Source organism: Montipora foliosa, chromosome 11, assembly GCF_036669935.1.
Source record: "Montipora foliosa isolate CH-2021 chromosome 11, ASM3666993v2, whole genome shotgun sequence".
Lineage (NCBI taxonomy): Eukaryota > Metazoa > Cnidaria > Anthozoa > Scleractinia > Acroporidae > Montipora > Montipora foliosa.
The window spans coordinates 36,849,795-36,869,794 of NC_090879.1; the positions used below are offsets into that span (position 1 = coordinate 36,849,795).

The 20,000-nt window shown below is 39.1% G+C and overlaps 1 pseudogene; it reads left to right on the forward strand.

The window, feature by feature from the left end:
- The first annotated feature begins 17,591 nt into the window (after positions 1–17,591).
- Positions 17,592–20,000, forward strand: part of LOC137977005 (uncharacterized) — a 2,573-nt pseudogene continuing 164 nt past the window's right edge.

Consider the following 20,000-nt stretch of genomic DNA (forward strand, 5'->3'; position numbering starts at 1 on the left):
TAAAAGCGGGACTGAGACTTGGTAACAAGGATACAAGGGCCTGTGTTCCAGGGGCACAAGATGCGGGAAAGTGATATCAAGGACACAACATCAGGGAGGCCCGTAAACAAAACTTAACAATGTAGTTAAAAATAAATTGAAAAAAAGGTCAATATACACCATTTTTGCATGGGTATTCTTTTCACTTTCACTGCTTTGGGATTTACTTGCATTGACAAAAGGAAACTGCTGTCCTAGTCACCTCGCTGGTGCATTATTTCAGCCACAACAGGGAAGGGGGTCACTTGTCAACACAAGTAAATTCCCAAAGCATTTGTAAATATTTTAACTATTACTAAAAAGGATACTTATGCAAAAACAGTCTATGTTGAAATTTTTTCAAATTTGTTTTTAGCTATGCATACCCTCGTCCCTCACACCCTCTTATCCCTGCATTCCTCATCTCACATCCTCATTTCTGCTCCTGTCCAATTCTTAGATACAGCTCTCTTTCAGGAAAATACATATAGTAAGAACTGGCCTTACCTCGCCTGTTCCTATGTGGGTGTCTTGGCCAAGCAACAAATTACATCGAGCTGAAACTTGCCTTCCACAACGTTTCTGGATGCAGTCTTTGTAATTATACAATGTCTTGCATTTTAGGCAGACACCGTATTTCACAAAGTCATTGTTGTTCATAAATCCTAGAACTTTCTTGAGCATGTACAAAGTATTTGGCATATGCTTTGCTACTTTTTGCCATGGCACCGTTTTCATCAAGGTTTCCAATCACCCAAAAAACGACTTAGAAACTTCAGTAACATATCCACAGCTGAATCACTAAGACAAAATCCACATTGCCAAGACAACAAAAATATCAACAAGCAATAAATAAGAACGCCACATTTGTCGGATAATGGCAAGGATTTGTTGGCAGTCTTGAGAACTTGTTCCTGCTCATGATAAAAATCCTCTGCTACATCGTCATCCTCTTGACAGTTCTCTCCCAGTTCTCATTACCAGAGCCACCAGAAGAGGTACTTCCGCAGTCAGTCGTTACTATTGCAATCATCATCATGGTGTAAATTTGCATCATTTTGTCAAAGAAGCTGAGTTTATTGCTTCTAGTTTCTAAAATGGTGGCATCAAAAAAAGTGTGGCAGCCTCTGTCCCTTTTCTTTCTTGCCCCCAGACCCAGATCTCTGCTTGTGGTTTCTCTTCACCTATAACCCACTTAGGAGCCTGTGACTCACACTGACAGGCTAGAGTAAAGTTGATATTAGACTGCTGAAAGAGCAGTTTTTGTTTTATATTTTATCATATTCTCATCTTTTTCTTTTGAGAAAGCTTACTTTTTCAATAAAACGCCAGTGTACCCACATGAAGCAAGACAGTCCACTATTCTGTGTGCGCAGGTCTTGGCTAAAATGCATTAGGATATGGTTTGTAAACCTTAAGTCCTGAGAAAAAAAAACAGAAAAGTTATTGTTCTCTTGAAACTAATTCCGCATGTCATGCTTTCAGATGTTATTTCTCAGAACTATGCCTCTAGCAAGAAGAGAAAGAGGCAAGAAGAAAATGGCACCTATGAAAGTATCAGCAAGAGCAGAAGAGAAGGCAAAGGATCAAAAAAGTAAGCATTGTATCACTGGTAAAATAACACGATAGGATGTAGGTCCAGAATATATTATTACTGTACACACTGAATGATATAAACCATGAATGATAACACCCAACAGCTTTTGGGAAACTTTTGACCCACATGACTGTATGAATTTATTTGCATTCTGCTAGAAAATAAAACGACATGAAGATTTCAGGGCTTAAAATTTGCGTATTTCTTCTGGAGGACAGAAAAATATGAAATATGCATACCCCATAATTCCATAAAGTTGTATTGTTTAAATGTTGCAGAAGGCAATATATATTTTTTTGTTTTTGTTTTTTGTATTTTTCTTTCAATCTAGTGTAAATGTTTGGATCCCAGGTTTGTTTTATACTAAATACAGGATTTCTGTGGATTATTCACAAATCCCATCCCTTGAATTTATGAGCTTTTATTGAATTTCCAGAAATCCTAGTTAGCTGCACAGTATATCACTCTTGACACTTCATTTTTTCCAAAGAAAGCAAAGGGAATTAGATTTCTTGTGATATGAAAGTTTCAGGTGATGTTTCACAATTGAAAGAAATGCAAGCTTCTCATCCATATACTAAATCCAAATGCCGTATTAAGGCTTTCTGTAAAATGACCAGTGGGTTACAGCTCTGTTATAATAATTATCGAAAGTCTCAAGGCATCACAATGATGCTACATGTACGCTGAAGTGCATTTGCTGTCTATGTTTTATTATGTATTATAATTTTTGCCTCAGTTTTTGGCTCTTAATAACTTGCTTCTATCTGTCAATTCTGTCAATTTAAAAACTGGAAAAAGACTGAAAGTTGTCAATGAAGAAGAGAAAGAGGAGGAAATATTTGGATCCCTCCACATCAGCCTTGTCTCCTCAGATGAGTCAGAAGATGAAGGGAATGCCTTAGTCACCAGGCCTTTAACCTGGACAGGGGAGGAAGTGTCAGACTTCTTTAAGACACTGGATGACAGGTGGAAGGCAGCAATGACACCACAACAAAAGCGTCAGTCAGTAAGCCGAAGGAATGGCCTTCCAAGTCTACCGAGCCCAAATGGAGTTCCTCGGCAATTAGTTTGGGCTGTACGATCTTTGTAGATCACTAAGTTATAGTTTTGGGGGCGGTATTGTTATGCAGGGTTTCATGCAAAAGGTATGCAAGCTGCTTGATATCAACACTTTCCTGGCTGAATAAAAGACTGGCTCAAAAACAAGAGCATTGCATTACCGTTTGATGGACCATCAATAATGTTTATATAATCCACACCACGGCAAGAAAAGTGGCATTTTACCGTTAAGAAAACATGCGGCGAAGTCGGAGACCTTGGCCTTTTATGTGGCACAGAGGAGGAGGGATAGTCATACCCTGTCGATATATTATTTTCTGTGAAAGAACGAGGATATCCTCAGTTTGGTTTCAACTGCAGTTATCACTGGAACATGTTCCCTGGAGGCTTGCTATCTTTCTCGTGACGCTTCTAGTGTCTTTTTTTAATACAAGCAACTATGGCTCACGATTTATCAGTATATTAAAGGACTCAAAAACCCATAGCTTTCAGCATCTTCCAGTACATTTGATAAATAGAATAAACGTTAAAACCCAACGCGATTGAGTTTTACACTGTCGTTTATCATATTTATGACAATAACCAATGTATCCTAAAACAGGAACAAAAAAAAATGAACAAAATCCATCACAAGACAAGGCCATGGCCTTTGACATGTAAACCTGTTGAACTTTCTTTGTTTCCCAAGAGGTCCACAGCGGAAAGGGTTCATGAGCCATTGCAAGTAGCAATACGAGTGAGTAAAAGAAGTTTAACACCGAACATTTTACCACCGTTTTCATTGATATGCGACTTTGGAACGCCAAACACCTGCGGAAACGTTTCCAAAATTTCCGTCAGTCTTGCGTGTTATTGACAGATCGCATCGAAATCCACCAATCGCAGCCACTAGTGTGACCTTCTAACCTTCTCTATGTCATGCTATCGGGCTGTGACTGGTGGATTTCGATCCGATCTGTCAATAACACGCAAGATTGACGGAAATTTTGGAAGCATTACTGTGGGTGTTTTGTTTTCCAAAGTGGCGTATCAACGAAAATGGTGGTAAGACGAACTTACAAAAATGAAGAAATTACAGCAATCACAAAAAAAGAAAAAAATTTGAGCTAACAAGTGGATGCTAACAACCTCCCCCCGCCCCCCAAAAGTTCCCCCTAATTGATGAACACACACACACACAACCACCCACCCACCCACCCAATAGCGCTGTGTTAGAATATTGAAACAGATATAAATGCACGTTTCAATCTTCTACATCTTCAAAACCACTCTTACCCCATTTGATAGAGTGAGCTTGCCAATTATTGTTCCATTTAACAATCTTACTCTCTAATTGGTAGACAAACTTAATTCTTTGCAACAGAACGTAGAAAAGTGGTTTCAAATTGTTGGGCCTACAAGAATATATTACTGTTTCGCGATGAGAATTATATGATTTAATAAGAGGAAGCAATCTTTCCTTTGCCAGCCACCAAATATTATGTTTGCAGCAGATAATGATTCAACTTTAATTTGTCTTCCACTACACCAAGCTATGAGTTCTTTCCACAGGAATGTAGTGAGCTGGCAAGTCACAAAAAGATGTTCCAGGGATTCGTCCAACATACCACAAAAGGTGCACAATGAGGAGTCTATTTTGCCTATTTTTTTCAAAAACGTATTTGCCACTAAATACCTATTTAGAATTTTATATTGAAATTCTCGTGACTTTGTGTCTAAAGCGACTAGAAAGGGCAAACTATGAATTTCGTTCCAGTCCAAACAAACACTATTAAAGATTTCATTAAACTTTGAATGAGCTGTCGGTGGAGTGACAAATCCAGAGACCATCTCCCTATAAACCTCCTTAAAGGTCGCCTCAATGATCGAGACCTCCTGGTTACTGAGCACAAGTTGTATTTGGTCCTGAATAACAAAAGAACTCGGGAAGTAGGAGTCCCAAGAGTCCTACTTCAGGCATTGTGGTTACTTGCAGTGATTGAAATGTATATTTAAGTTTTGCTGCCCATCTATTGCCTATTAGGTTAATCGACCAGTTTCAGATACATTTGAGTGTTTTTATTTTCAATTACGCTGTAAGGATTAGGTTTTTCACGTTTCTTTCTCCTTTTAGTTGATACAGTAGAGGGAGTGTATGTGCAATGGAAGAGTAAAAACAAAAGGAACCAAATCTCATTGTGTGAACAGGTTGTCTTACAGGCTTTCTTCATAAAAGGAGTTGCGTGCATTTGTGACTTCCCTTCCTTAGTCTGCCTAGGTTGTAACATTTTTCATCTGAGTTAGAAAATATTCTTTGCAGAAAGTTCGTTTACCCACCGTATTCGTTGATACGCGACTTTGGAAAACAAAACACCCACAGTAACGCTTCCAAAATTTCCGTCAATCTTGCATGTTATTGACAGATCGGATCGAAATCCACCAATCACAGCCCGATAGCATGACATGGAGAAGGTTAGAAGGTCACACTAGTGGCTGCGATTGGTGGATTTCAGTGCGATCTGTCAAAACACGCAAGACTGACGGAAATTTTGGAAACCTTTCCGCAGGTGTTTGGCGTTCCAAAGTCGCATATCAACGAAAATGGTGGTAAAATGTTCCATGTTAAACTTCTTTTACTCACCCGTATTGCTACTTGCAATGGCTCATGAACCCTTTCCGCTGTGGTGAAGAGCAGTGGACCTCTTGGGAAACAAAGAAAGTTCAGCAGGTTTACATGTCAAAGGCCATGGCCTTGTCTTGTGATGGATTTTGTTCATTTTTTGTGTTCCTGTTTTAGGATACATTGGTAAAACTCAATCGCTAGTCGGGTTTTAACGTTTATTCTATTTATCAAATGTACTGGAAGATGCTGAAAGGTATGGGTTTTTGAGTCCTTTAATATACTGATAAATCGTGAGCCATAGTTGCTTGTATTAAAAAAAGACACTAGAAGCGTCACGAGAAAGATAGCGAGCCTCCAGGGAACATGTTCCAGTGATAACTGCAGTTGAAACCAAACTGAGGATATCCTCCTTTTTTCACAGAAAATAATATATCGACAGGGTATGACTATCCCTCCTCCTGTGTGCCACATAAGAGGCCAAGGTCTCCGACTCAGTTCAGGCATCCCAGTAATCTCACTAGAAGATAAATGGATTCAAATCATGTTTGTTAATAGATTGGTTAATATGTTTACATAAATCTTAATTCAATCTAAGCAAAGGAAACGACATTTTTTCCTCGAAATTTCATCAACCGAATTTGATATTTTTAGCAAAATCTCAGTGTCAAAACCTCCTTAAAATAAAAGAATCAAAACACGTATTTAAAAGAGATCCAGTTGTCAAAATGTTGTATGAGGCGTTCTGCCTCATGCCGCGTAATGCTCATTAATGAAATCGTATTGTTAATAAGACAATACCGTAACTAAAGGTTTTCAACAAGTCAATATCATAGTAAGTGTAAACTTACCAAAGGACAGTAATGTTATCCTTCAATTCCAAAAATAGCCTGTAAATGTGTTTTGCAAAGCCTGTCGGAAGATGTCCAAGTACATTTCCCGCATTTATCACCATTACTGCGTAAGGGTCATGTAAGTTATCCATCTCAGGTAAACAGTTGAAAATATCTCCAGTGCGGACTTCAGACAAATGAACATGGTGACCCTTCACAACAACATTTTCAACAGAAACGGTTGCCATGCCTGAAACACGTTTTCAACTTTCTCTCAGTCTAGAAATAGAAACAAAAATTTGGTTTTATCAACGTAGTTGACAATGTAAATTGGCCACCGTACAGAGATTCTAAAACCTGACGTTTCGAGTGTTGGCCCTTTGTCAGAGCAAATCGACTGGCTTGAAAAGACAAGTTTTGCATCGTGAACGCCCCCATTTGAAAGTGCCGGGTTGCTCGTTAGTTTTCAGCGCGCTTCTAACTAAAAAGTTGCCTACGTTTTTGTCGCGTTTGAATGAAACAAGTGGAGGTTGCGAAAAGATTCTACCAGTCTCGGGATCATTTTGGAGTAATTCAAAATTAGTAAGAATGATACTTTTGACTGCATGATTATGAGGATGGAAGTGAGGGTGAATGGAATTCTGTCATTCTTATCTTTTTGTGATGTTTGTAGTGATGACTGTAGATCAAATTGTTGGGCACGCTGATGGCCCGCTTTGACCACTTAGACAGGATAGCCACGTTTTTCGAAGAACTGGTACATCTCCTCTGATTTACTGGAAAAATCGGAGTCATCACTACATAGACATCAAAGTCTAAGAAATTGAGAATAAGGAATGGAGTTCTTGACATGTGATGGATGTGATGATGAATACAACAAATAATTGTGTAAATCTGCAGGTTTGTAGTGCAAAAAACGTAGGCAACTTTTTAGTTAGAAGCGCACTCAAAACTAACAAGCAACCCGGCACTTCAAATGCGCGCGTTCACGATGCAAAACTTGTCTTTTCATTGTTAACACTAGCAAGATATCGGGACCTAAGCGATCTGTTAAGATCACCCATCGTTTCACATGTACCTCATTTATTGCATAACCTGTATGTTATGCAATAAATTATACATTGGTGAGACAGGTAGACAACTTGGTGACCGATTCCGTGAACACCTTTGCGATGTTGAGAAGAATGACAAGGATGCATCCAAGCCAGTTGCTCGCCATTTTAATCTGTTGTAGTAACAAGAACAAGAAGGTTAGACTGCTTAATTAAATTACCAATAAACATCACATAACGAAAGAGCATTTCAAATGTCAGTGCAGGCCTTGGTAAATGATGGAAAATTTCCTTATATTAGTATGGCAAAATGGGATATAGAATCGGTTAGAACCAAGAGTATTATAGGTATGAACCTGATTCGTACGTAAAAAAATCCTTAAAAGAGGGAGGAACTAAGTTCTTATTATAAAAATACATAAGTTTACCTAAGTGCAAAGAAGAAATATTTACAAACTTTTAAATCTCTAAATGATGGATCAGTATGTGCATCAAAAGGCTTCTTATTCTAATACCCTTTTGTGACAAAATAAGACGATTAAGGTTAGCAGGGTATGTTGCACCCCAAACTACAATACAATAAGAGGTAAACTAACGAATAATACAACGTTTTCAAGGCAAGCTTAGTGAGACAAGGACTTGATCTACCAATAATACCAATAGATTTAAAAATTTAGCAAGCAATATGTGAGAGACGTGGTTTCATGAAAGGTTTTCATCAAAAGTAACAGCACGAAAAGCAACTTCTTTAACGTGGATCATCTTGTGACCATTAATTTCAATATCAAATCAAACCTTTTCTTTGCCTTTGTTTGAAGATTACATAGTTCGATTTCTTATTTGCTTTAAACCAGTCAGATAACTCATGCATTTCAGAATTAAAAGTATGTGTTAAAGTTTGGATATCATTTTGCGAGAAAAAATATTTTTATCATCAGCAAATAAGACAAGATCATAAAGATTGGAAAGATGACATATATCATTAATATAGATTAAAAAGAATAGAGGTACACCACACAAGATTTCCTTATAAGAGAATGAAATGCCATTGAATTCAACATACTGTAACCTGTTGCAAAGATAGCTCTTGATCCATTTAAGAGCCAGTCCACAGATCCCATAATGCTCACGTTTACCAAGTACAATACTGTGATTAATGGTATCAAAAGCTTTAGATAAGTCGAGAAATAAGCCAGCCGTATATTTTCTCTCATTAACAGCAGAGGTAATTTTATCATGTATATGTAACAAAGCCAAAGAGGTAGAGTGATTTTTCCTAAAACCATACTGTTTATTGGCCAATAGCTTATGCTTATGAAGATAATTTTATCTAACGAATATAAGCAATCTTTTCTAAGAATTTGGAAAAAATTGGTAGAACAGATGCAGGCCTACATGTATAACTAGAAAATAACCTTTCATCATCTGATTTAAAGAGAGGAACAACAAGAGCCAATTTCATTTGGTCAGGAACAACACCAGAGTTAATGGATAGATTGATAATAAATTATATGTCAAAGGTTCAGAAACATATTTAAAAGATTTTTTCACAGACCACAGTGGAGCCTTGTCATGACCGGCTGCTGTGTTTATATGAAGAGAATTAGCAATTTCAACAATTTCACATTGAGTTGCAGAAAAAGGAGGAAAAGCAACGTTCAGGAAGGAAAAAGTGATCAGATTTAACTGAAGTTGGTATCTCTCTAGCAAGGGAGGGCCCTAGGTTGGTAAAGAAATTACAAAACTGGTTTGCAATTATGCAAGGATCAGAAATATCTTGGTTATTGGAATCCACAAAGGTAGAGGGTAATTTGTTAGGATGCTTGGCTTGATTAATAATTTGGTTCAAAATATTCCAAGTTCCCTTCATATTAGCAGTTAAAGATTTCAATTTTGCTTCATAATAGAGTCCTAAAGCAGTGATGTTACGCTACCAGAACGCTAAAAAACTCAGTTCCAAACAAATGCGACTTCTCAACTGCTCTCTATCGCGTTGCTGTTTTACCTTCTGCACAGAAGAAAAGAAATCCATTAGAAAAGGAGAGAACCACTACAAATCTGGCCATGTGGAGTCTTTTGATTATCAGCAGGGTGTTGGGAGAAGTGCACTCTAGCATGAAAAAGAAGGTTTATAAAGTCACATTTAGTTTACTGTCAAGTTTTAAGCTTACCGTAAAGACTAGTGTATAAGCCGCACTCATGTATAAGACGCACCCCCAACTTTCAAGCATGATTTTGGAAAAAATGAGGGAATGATTTCCGTACAGGTCCCTACTTCATTATGCATGCAAAATAAATTAATTGTTCATTCACGCTATTGTTTTGTAGAACAATACGTATACCCAAGAGAACCGAATATATACATGGGTAATTTGTACTTACGGGATGAATAAAAACAGACCTCATTTTTTCTCTCCCTCCCTCTCTCTCTTCTTTCCCTTCATCGCCCACACCATTACTCGTTTTTGTCCCAGCTTTTCCCTTTCTATCCCTTTGTCTTGTTCTTATTTCCAGATCCCGCTCGGCTTTTTCTGCCATTTTATCCCATGAGATGTCACTCACAGCTTGCCTTGAACTCTGACCCACTGTAAACCTATGGATTACTTGTCCCTGTTCTTTACCAAGTGTCAAGTTGCTAATTCACACCTTGAAAATGATATTTATTTTGAATTCTGGCTGACTTTTTACATAACAATGATACGTACAGTCGAACCACGATTATCCAGACTCGTTGGGACTACACGAAATAGTCTGGATAAACAAGGGTCCGGATAATAGAGAATATTAATATTAATGAGGAACAAAAACTGATTACATTAAGAAAGCGACATTTAATCGTGAAACAAAACATTTGCAAATCGTTTGGAAAACAATATGGTCTACATCTTCACTGTCCGTTGTGAATACCTGTACATGTGTCGGCAAACATTATGATCTTTTTCCTTGCTCTTGCGGATATCAGATATCTGCTGTTTACTAACGCCATATTCAGCTGACAAATTGGTTCCTTTTTCGTCTTTCTCTAATTGCAAAATTACTGCCTGTTTATTATTTATTGAAAAAACGGATCGCTTACACTTCAAGGACATGATGATCGTGAATAAACATTTGTGATGTAGTGCAGCTTGTTCACCGAACGAGCCAATAGAGATTGAAATTTCACTTTGCAACAAAGCAACTCTAAGCCAATCAGAACTCATTCGAAAGTTCTGCATTAGTTACAACATATGCAAGCGCTGCTTTATTTTGCTTTTTCAAAGAGAAACAAACTCGAGTTTACTTTACTTTTCAACGCTGTAGTTTTAAAAAGAATATGGCTAGGGATCTTGATGATGACTAATAAATATTCATGACAAAATTGGGACCAGAGAAAAAGTCTGGATAATCGAGAAATCCGGATAATCGAGGTCCGACTGTAATTATATACACGTGCCGCGCCAAGCACCTACAATCGAACCTACACTTGTAGGTTACCGTTAAGAGATCCCTGTTTTACTACTCCTGAAACAACCTATCCCTTTAATAATGCTAACCGTAACCCTAATTACGACTAAAGGCACTGTTTAGGCTTAAGGTTAGTCCCTGTGATAGTTTTAGGTTTTCCAGTATTGCTGTGAACTGTGACCTGTGAACTGTGACCTGATTGGTGCATCTTTCACGGGAAACTTTCATATTTCCCTTCTTTTGAAGCAAACTTGTGTCTTCGTAATAATCAATATGGCTACCGAAGTAAAAGGGCCACAGCAATGGGAGATTTGATCATTTGGAAATTGTCCCTGCTTTAATTTATAGCCTTTCCAGAGTTGTGCATACTGTGGTGCAAAGAAAACAATTTACTTCCGTCTTCTGTGTCCAAAACCTGTGTGAAAACGCGGTCAGTTGGTAAAGACACAGTGCTGAATCGGGATATGAATCTGTTTCGCGATGCTCAAGAAAAAACTGCAATGGATAGCCTTCAATCCACCAGAACACATATTAATTTTCTGACCGTAAACTTTCCTTGAAAAAATATTAGCCCTAGCGACCTGTTGCTGGAAAGTTTACAACTGCCTACAAGACAAGGGCTAACATCATCTCACCGCAGTTAACCATCGCCTAAACTTCGTCGACCCAGACAAACGAGCCCACAGCCGGGCATTGAAAAGACATGATGGGGAGTGAAACGAAGTATGCCTCGTACGGGAACATCCAAGGATCTCTACGAAAGCTATTCACTTGGAAGTATCATTGAGCATATTGCCGATCTCTACAAAGAGCGATAAATCGCAAAATCCCTCTAAATGCACCGTTCATGATCCTAAATACAGGAACGGAAGAAAATATACACTTTGCAGTGTCTCGGCGAATCTTTAAGCAGACAGGAAGAACAATTACACGATAAAAAGAGCAGGTAGCCACTACATTTCTTATGACAGTACTTTTATTTGGTTTGTTTGTTATGTTTGCAAATCTGAACCCTATTACAACGATTGCTTGAAACTCCACTTCTTGCGCTTATTCTAAAACAGAAAAATTGGTAAAATTGCAGGAAAAGTGCCGAAATTGCAGGAAAAACTGTTCGAATTTATGTATTTCAGACAGAAGTTCGACCGGCTTTTTTTAAGTCCATATAGATATAGAAAAAAAACCTCTAAAAAGAAAGAACAAAGTGCCACAGTCCCAAAGGACGTCTATTGTTATCACTATTGTTTTCTTGAAACAAAGGAGTGTATGCATAATGAAGTAGGGACCTGTGCGGAAATCTTGCCAAAATAAGAACTCCAAAAAAGCACTCTTGTAAGAGAAGCTGGTCATTTGTTCGCACAAAATCTAATGTTGCGTATTTCCAGCAACATTAACAAGTTAATCAACTCTGAAAATACCTTTTAAAAGCTTCTTTTTAATCCATTTTTCCTATTCCCTGTGACTAACAACATTTGTCTTCATTGCTAAAGCCCACAGCTGAAATTAAAACGATAGAATTTGCATGAAAAAGTGCAGGAGATTGATGCAAAACGTTTGCTTGGTAACCACCCAGTCATTTAAGGAGGGAAGTCTGGACATGGAAACGTTCACTTTCACATCAGCTGTGCATGGATATCATCTTTATCACGACGTATGGAAGCCATCAATTGCATAAAAATGCAATAGCGTGGTATTTTCTTGCACAGAGTGGAGAAATCAGTGTTGAGGTGATCTTCGTAAACAACATTGTAAGCAGCTGTACGGAGAAATGGAGATTACATGCCAGTGAGAGTTTAACTGCTCAAACAAAGTGCAAATGGAACGCTTGAAAGAACTACTTGTGAGAAAAATTCGGGCTTAGAACCTGAAGATGCAAACAAACACCTCCTTTGGGAGCCACCACTTCTAACCACTGAAAGCAGTGATCAACAACAGGTTTCAATGTGTCCAATCTTTAGTTACTGAAGGTTTTCAGTTCAATTTGTGATCCCTACAAGCCAGTTTACTCCCTCTGAAAGCAATGGTCTTGTGTATAAGGTGCACCCGCGATTTTTGGCCCAAAACTTAAGCAAAAGGTGCGGCTCAACACAAGTCGTTACGATATCTTTTGTGATAACTTATAACCTGGGCATATAACAATCTCAACCTGTGTACTTAGAAAATTGCACCCGCCCTCATTAGTTTTATTTTGTTTATTTTAACCAATAACAACAATCACATTCATTAAATGCTAGCCTTCTGTATGCTTGGGGGTGTCAAGCAAAATGAAATAGCTGGAAGTTCAGCTTGTGTGCATCGTGTGACTCACTTAAGCTTGTTTACTTGAAATGATTCATTGTTTTAATTTGTTTTATCTTCGATGGATGATCTAGAACTAAGAAAGAAAGACATCACATCTCGAGTATCACATTCGACGCACATATAGAAAGTGTAAAAATAAAATAACAATGTTTAAGAATCTTGAAATATATTTCGCTCTTCGAGCCTCATCAGTCAAAAAGAACCTCATATAAGATGCATCAAAAAGGTTTGTGTGTTCCCAGATGTCATGTAGGCCAACACGGGGTAACTTATTTCACGCGGTCTTGCGCCACTATTGCGCGGGAGACGCGGAAACAACCTTTTGGTACTTTGTCTATCCGAACACCCTCAGATATTTGCCTCAGCAAGGCATCGTTGGGGTAAGACCCAGTAACGTTCATCTCGAATTTCTGCGTTCTCCTGTTGTTTCTCTTTACAATGCTTCCACAAAACTGACCGCTCTTCCCCTTTTGGCTAGTGACTTCATGTGTTCTTTGCCTCTTGTATACGCACTCCTTGACGTTTCTCCAATATAAATATCGCCACACTCTGCACTTTTTATCTCACAAGTCACACTCTGTCGATCACAAGGTCCTCTCCCACCTTCTCTACACACTGGGCAACCTTCTCTTTCACATTTTTGTGATTTAAATGGATCGGATTTCTGGAGTAACTTTTTAATCGCAACACTAGCTTTCTCTACCACCTTGATTTTGAAACCTTGCCGCTTTATTTCTTCCTGGTACCTCCTGTGTAGCTGTGACTTCGGTGTTGCTTGTACAAATATTACCGCTTCGTTTCCGTTCTTCTTGTACCAGTTGCTTCTCTTTATCACCCTCTCTTGCTCTCTTTCCTCTCTCCTTCATTCCTTTGGTCGATGTAATGGTCTTTCACCCTCTCGATCAGCCTTCTCTCTCTCTCTACACAAATAAAATGTGCAGAGTGTGGTGATATTTATATCGGAGAAACGTCAAGGAGTGCAGAAATTCGAGATGAACATTACCGGGTCTTACTCCAACGACGCCATGCTGAGGCAAATATTTGAGGGTGTTCGGATAGACAAAGTACCAGGTTCATTCATGAACTCTAAGAGGGAGTGGAATTGCTTCCGCATCCCCCGCGCGATAGTGGCGCAAGACCATGTAAAATAAGTTACCCTGTGTTGGTTTAGATGACATCTGGGAAGACACAAACCTTTTTAATGCGTCTTACATGAGGTTCTGTTTGACTGATGAAGCTCAAAGAGTGAAATATATTTCAAGATTCTTAAACATTCGAATGTGATACTCGAGACGTGATGTCTTATTCTGCAAGTAGTTCTAGTTATTCAAACGCATTCCTAGCCTCGGCAATCACCATTTCTTTAAGACAATGGATGAGCAACACGAAATTAAATCGACTGAATGTGAATGCCCAAGAGATGCGTACAAGCACACTCATGGTGTCGCACTTTTTGTTCATGGCATTTCTAATCTTAGCCGCACTGATGTCAAATGTCAGTGGAGGAAAAGAAAATCAAGCACTTTATCTTCACAAGCCATGTTTCCTCCACCTCAGAAGTATTCTCCGTTATCGAGAAAGCCAACTGATATTGACCGTGCTGAGCTTTACAAAGATTTGAAGGAGTATGGCAGGTTTACGGGCCTTCGTTGGCTCTTGAGCCCTGGGCAACCACCTGTTTCAGCTGGGCTTCCCATTCCTTCAATTGAGGAGATAATTTTCTCCGAAGAGTCTCTTAAAACTAGAGGGCTTCAAGAGCAACTAGATTGTTTGGTTCGTTGCTGCAGAAAATCAAGCGAAGAAATAGTAAAAATCAGTGACTTAACAGTTGGCCCACGTGATAACTCTGCCTGGCATTTAGCTAGAAAGGGCTGCCTAACCACTGGCAACTTTGGTGTTGTCCTCACAGCAAAACGAGTTACTCCCTCACTTCTTAAACGGCTTTTGGGAGAGTATGACTTGTCAAGGGTAAAGGCAGTGCAATGGGGAGTAAATAATGAAGAAGAAGCCATCAAGGCATTTACTGCCAAGACAGGAAAAAGAGTGCAACACATTGGGATCCGGTTCCATTCCTCTCGAATTCTTGGTGCCTCTCCAGATGGCATTGTTGATGAGGAAAATGTCCTTGAAGCAAAGTGCCCTTAAACACTGTGACTGAGCGTAACATGACCATTGAGGAGGCAGTCCAATCTTCAGCAACTTTTTGTCTTGAGAGATGTGAAAGTGAACAGGGCTATACCTTGATGAAAGATCATGTACACTGGCACCAGGTTCAAGGAGAAAAGTATTTTTCACAATGAAAATTTTGTTATTTTGTTGTTTGGACTACAAAGGATACTGCTACTTTAAGAATTGAAAGGTAAGCCAGCAGATAAGCGCCGTTCATCGCACATTTGTTTGGTAAATTTCAGGCTTTGACCGGCAAACGACCAGTCTGACCAGACAGGCAGACCGGGGTCTCCTGTTGCGATGCGAAATTAAAAATAAATAATTTCACACAAGAAAGCCAAAATGCAAAGGTGGCCTTTTAATATATGGCCGTAAGGCATAATAAGTTTCATTTTGATTTGTTTTCATTTGCAGCTCTCATTGCACATCGTCTTCCTAGTAACACTACACCCATATTCATGCAGTTCAGATTTCAAAATTCGCGCGAGGTGTTTCTGGAAAACTCATTGTTACATTACTGTACTTATTCGGCTACAAGCCCAGCTCGGCCATAAGCCGAGACCCCAAACTTCTTGCGGAAAAAATCAACTTGATTGACATGAATTGTAAATGCATAATACTCGGCTATAAGCCGAGAGCCATTTTTGGTCTTGATGTGTAATATCAACTATGGAATTTAAAATACAAATGGACATTGGCTTTTAAAACAAATTGAGGCAAAAATTACCGGGTAAAATGCACGACGTTTCGACCGAACTTCGGTCATTATCAAGCTTAAAAGTGAAGATAAAATTTTTGCATACACATAAATATAAAACTAAAAAGTAAAACTATGTAAAGTATGAAAATGTACAAAAGGGGGGGTTAAAAACGTGCTAGAATAAAAATGGATTAAAACACTTTCGCACGCATTGAGTCTGACTGTACATTCAGGCTTGGTCTCAGTTCATTAATTAAAAACATTTCATAAATGAGACAGTCAAACTTGCTCTTGCACTTTTTTAAGATGGTAAAATTCCTCGTAAGGTCATTGGGCACATGGAAATGCTTTCCAATGGAGGAAGACGCATTCTTGTGCTGGTCAACGCGTTGATGCAAATGCCGCCGTGTGTAACCAACATAACCTGCATCACACAGGTCACATTTAAACTGATAAACAAGGGATTGTTGGTTGACAATGGGAGGCTTGACTTCGTGCGGTTTCAGATGCTGTTTAATCTTGTGGCTAACAAACACGGGCCGGACGGTCACTTCAATTTTCTGGCTCAGATCTCTAAGTTGTGCTCTTACAATATCGGCTGAAGACTGGTCCTTAAATGGGAGAACCACGGGAACCGCTTTTAATTCGTTGTTAACAGCTGGTAACTCGAGAACAGGTTGATCACTCAAGTTGGAGATTAACACAATTTATAATGAGATACGTCAAACTACAGTTTTTTCCGTTATGTCTGCATTCTAAGATCGATGACCGAGCTTCGTAAGAAGTACCATCAAGAAGTCTTGGACACTCATATCAGGAAAATATCACGTCTATTATCCAGAGAGAAGGACAACGACGAACACATCACTAATATCTCTTCGTACGAGCTCAACTTCTTCCAAAAGCTTGCGCTATGCCGTGGTTTGGATTTTGCCTTCCTGAAGCATGTGTCCACGATTGATGTGAAGGCGAGCTTTGAGAAAACTTTCTGGAAACTCGAGCCACACATACCTGAACATCTTCGCGATCTCACAGCGTCAACTCTTCGATTGTGACGTTGAACTATATTCATCGAAAAGGTCCAAAGCCCTTAAAGACACTCTTAAAAGCAATTCACCAGCTGAAGCAGCGTGAAGACATAATTGTAACTAAACCTGACAAAGGATCGGGGGTGGTAGTGATGGACAACAATGAATACTTACGTTTGCTAGCTGATGCATCGATAAATAACACAACAAAATTCATAATGGTTGATTAGGAGAGACCAAAGAGTAGAGGTAGACCTCCGAAACACTATCACCCTCTGCTACGGAAAGAGAAGGAACTAGAATCACTTGTTCGCCGAATCCTCCCTGCTGAGGTTGTAGACTCTGTTCGCCCATCGGGTTCCAGGTTAGCACACCTTTACGGATTGCCCAAAACACATAAGCAACAACTAGCCATGCGACCTATTTTGTCCGCTACTAACACGTACAACTTTGCTCTGGCGAAATGGCTAGACGACAAGCTCAAACCTCTTTCTATCAACCAATACACAATTACTGATACCTTTGAATTCGACAATGAAGTCCATGGACTGACAATCAATAGTGGCGATATGCTCGTTTCTTTCGATGTCTCTTCATTATTCACCAATGTACCACTGGAAGAGACAATACATATTCTTGCGGATAAAGCTTTCATGAATGCTTGGTTCAATGTAACGCACGGCCTCAACCTCAGTAAGCAAGACCTGGTTGATCTCCTAAGAGCCACAACGAAGGACCAACTTTTTCTGTTCAACGGTCAACTCTATGAGCAGACAGATGGTGTCGCTATGGGCTCCCTGCTCGGACCCTTATTGGCGAACGTTTTAATGTGCAGCATAGAAGAAACGCTCGAGCGCGATGGCAAGATGCCCGCATACTACAGGAGATATGTGGATGACACGTTAACTATTGTGCCAAATATAGCATCAGCTAATGAATTCCTCGAGACTCTTAACCACTGCCACCCCTCGGTTAAGTTCACTATGGAGATTGAGAATAATGGAATTTCTGGGCACACAGCTCGTTAACAAATCTACACAAATCCAAACCAAAGTGTAATAATAATAATAATAATTACATTTATATAGTGCAGACCTCTATATGAATATATTCAGTTGCGTTTCACAATATTTTAAAATAAAATTATGTCAAACCGTCACATGAAATAAAAACATAAGAAACTATTAAAAACTACAACCATATACCTATTTAAAAGCTAAATTAAAAAGGAGACATGAATAGAAAAACCTATTTAACAGCTAAATTTAAAAAATGAGTTTTAACAGCAGTCTTAACAGTGTCCAATGTCTTTATGTAGTGAATTGTTGAAGGTAATGCATTCCAAAGATAAGGTGCAGCTGACTGGAATGCATGATCGCCAAGGGTTGGACGGGTCTTAATGCTAGGTAACTCAAGTAATAAAGAGTCATTTGACCTAAGGGAATATCTGGATTGCTTTTTGATGCAAATTAAATCAATCAGGTAATTAGGAGCTAGACCATATAAACACTTCAATGTCAAAAGCAAAATCTTAAACTTGATGCGGTAACTAATCGGGACCCAATGAAGGTTAAAAAGCAATGGTGTAACATGACAGAATCTTGGTGCTCCTATGACCAGCCGAGCTGTGGCATTCTGTATGCGTTGGAGTTTCATGATATGTGAATTCGGGAGGCCATATAATAGGCTATTACAATAATCTACTCTACTGGTTATAAAAGCATGAACTAATGATTCGGTAGTTGGACCACTTAAATATTTCCTAATTCTACGTGTTATAAAGATAATAAAAAGCAGATGAGCAAGTTCTGTTAATAGGACTTAGCATACTAATTTTCGAGTCAAACCAGGTTCCTAAGTTTCGATCTTCACATGATGGAGCAATTTGGGATTCGCCAACCAATAACATACTGATGTTGCTGACTTTCTGAAGTTGTTGTCGCGTTCCAATTAGAAGACATTCTGTCTTATCTGAATTCAGTTTTAACTTAACCATGTGCATCCACTGACTGATATCAGCAATACATGATTCCATGGCAGTTAAGGCAGCAGTTTCCTCCAAATCATTTCATGGTCTAAACGCGATATACAGTTGTGTGTCATCTGCATAACAATGGAGATTAGGAAGATATGACTCGACGATCTTTAAAAGCTTGCTAGCATAGAGAGAAAATAACAATGGCCCGAGACAGCTACCTTGTGGAACTCCAAATTTAAGATTAAAAGTATTCGATAGAACACCATCGATAGAGATACGCTGGGTTCTATTAGAGAGGTACGATTCAAACCAATTAAGTGCAGAACCTGAAATTCCAAAATCAAATTGGAGGCGATCTAAGAGAATCCGATGATCCACAGTATCAAAAGCGGCGCTTAAATCGAGAAGCACAAGTAATGTGACATGCTTATCTTCAATGCTCATCAAAATGTCATTCTTGACTTTAGGTAGGGCGGTTTCTGTATTGTGGTGCTATCGATAGGCAGATTGCAATGTAGGAAAAAGATCATTCTCATTTAAGTAGGACTGGATCTGATCAGCTGCCACTCTTTCAGCCAATTTTGAAACAAAGGAACGATTGCTGATAGGTCGAAAATTTTTAAAAACAAAGTCAAGGCCTTGTTTCTTTAACAGTGGTATGTCAAACCTACCAACACTGGCCTTTTGCTGCATTACAAGAGCCAAGTTGATGATCGCTACAAGCGTGGCTTATTGAAAACTGTGCTTGATCGTGCCTTCCGCCTCTCATCTAACTGGTCATACTTTTCCGATGAATGTGATCGGCTCAAAATGGTGTTTTCTCGTCTTAGCTATCCAGACAGGTTAATTAATTCCACCATCTCGCGCTTTATTGCAGTCAAAGCTTCTGATTAACCTGTTCTCGAGTTACCAGCTGTTAACAACGAATTAAAAGCGGTTCCCGTGGTTCTCCCATTTAAGGACCAGTCTTCAGCCAATATTGTAAGAGCACAACTTAGAGATCTGAGCCAGAAAATTGAAGTGACCGTCCGGCCCGTGTTTGTTAGCCACAAGATTAAACAGCATCTGAAACCGTGCGAAGTCAAGCCTCCCATTGTCAACCAACAATCCCTTGTTTATCAGTTTAAATGTGACCTGTGTGATGCAGGTTATGTTGGTTACACACGGCGGCATTTGCATCAACGCGTTGACCAGCACAAGAATGCGTCTTCCTCCATTG